Source organism: Penaeus monodon, chromosome 24, assembly GCF_015228065.2.
Source record: "Penaeus monodon isolate SGIC_2016 chromosome 24, NSTDA_Pmon_1, whole genome shotgun sequence".
NCBI lineage: Eukaryota > Metazoa > Arthropoda > Malacostraca > Decapoda > Penaeidae > Penaeus > Penaeus monodon.
The window spans coordinates 35,652,071-35,652,397 of record NC_051409.1 but is presented as its reverse complement, the minus strand read 5'-3'; the positions used below and the strand labels follow the sequence as shown (position 1 = coordinate 35,652,397).

Here is a 327-nt window from a genome sequence, read left to right as displayed (position 1 = left end):
CAGAATTTCTTATACCCCAAAGATCGCAGAGATACCACCATAAATACAAGACTATGCTCTGCCCGAAGAAAGCAATGTTGTTATACATAATGAAGAAATTTGATACTACCAATAACACTGTAGGGAAGGTTCTGGTAATACTAATAACCGAAGGGGAGGCGACAGGAAATAACGCACATTTTAGGTTGGCAATAATGATCCCTGTCGTGGAAGGAAAAGTTGGTACTCCTGCTTCTCGAAAGGGAGAAGGAGAGGAGGAAAATAAAAGTAAAGGGGTGATTGCTTGAAGGAAAGGAATAAGAAAAAAAATTAAAGGCGATAGTTGGG

General features: G+C 39.8%; 1 protein-coding gene across 1 annotated transcript in view; it reads right to left on the bottom strand.

The window, feature by feature from the left end:
- Positions 1 to 327, bottom strand: part of LOC119588957 (calcitonin gene-related peptide type 1 receptor-like) — a gene marked incomplete at its 5' end in the record, with an annotated part of 18,177 nt that overhangs the window by 10,540 nt on the left and 7,310 nt on the right.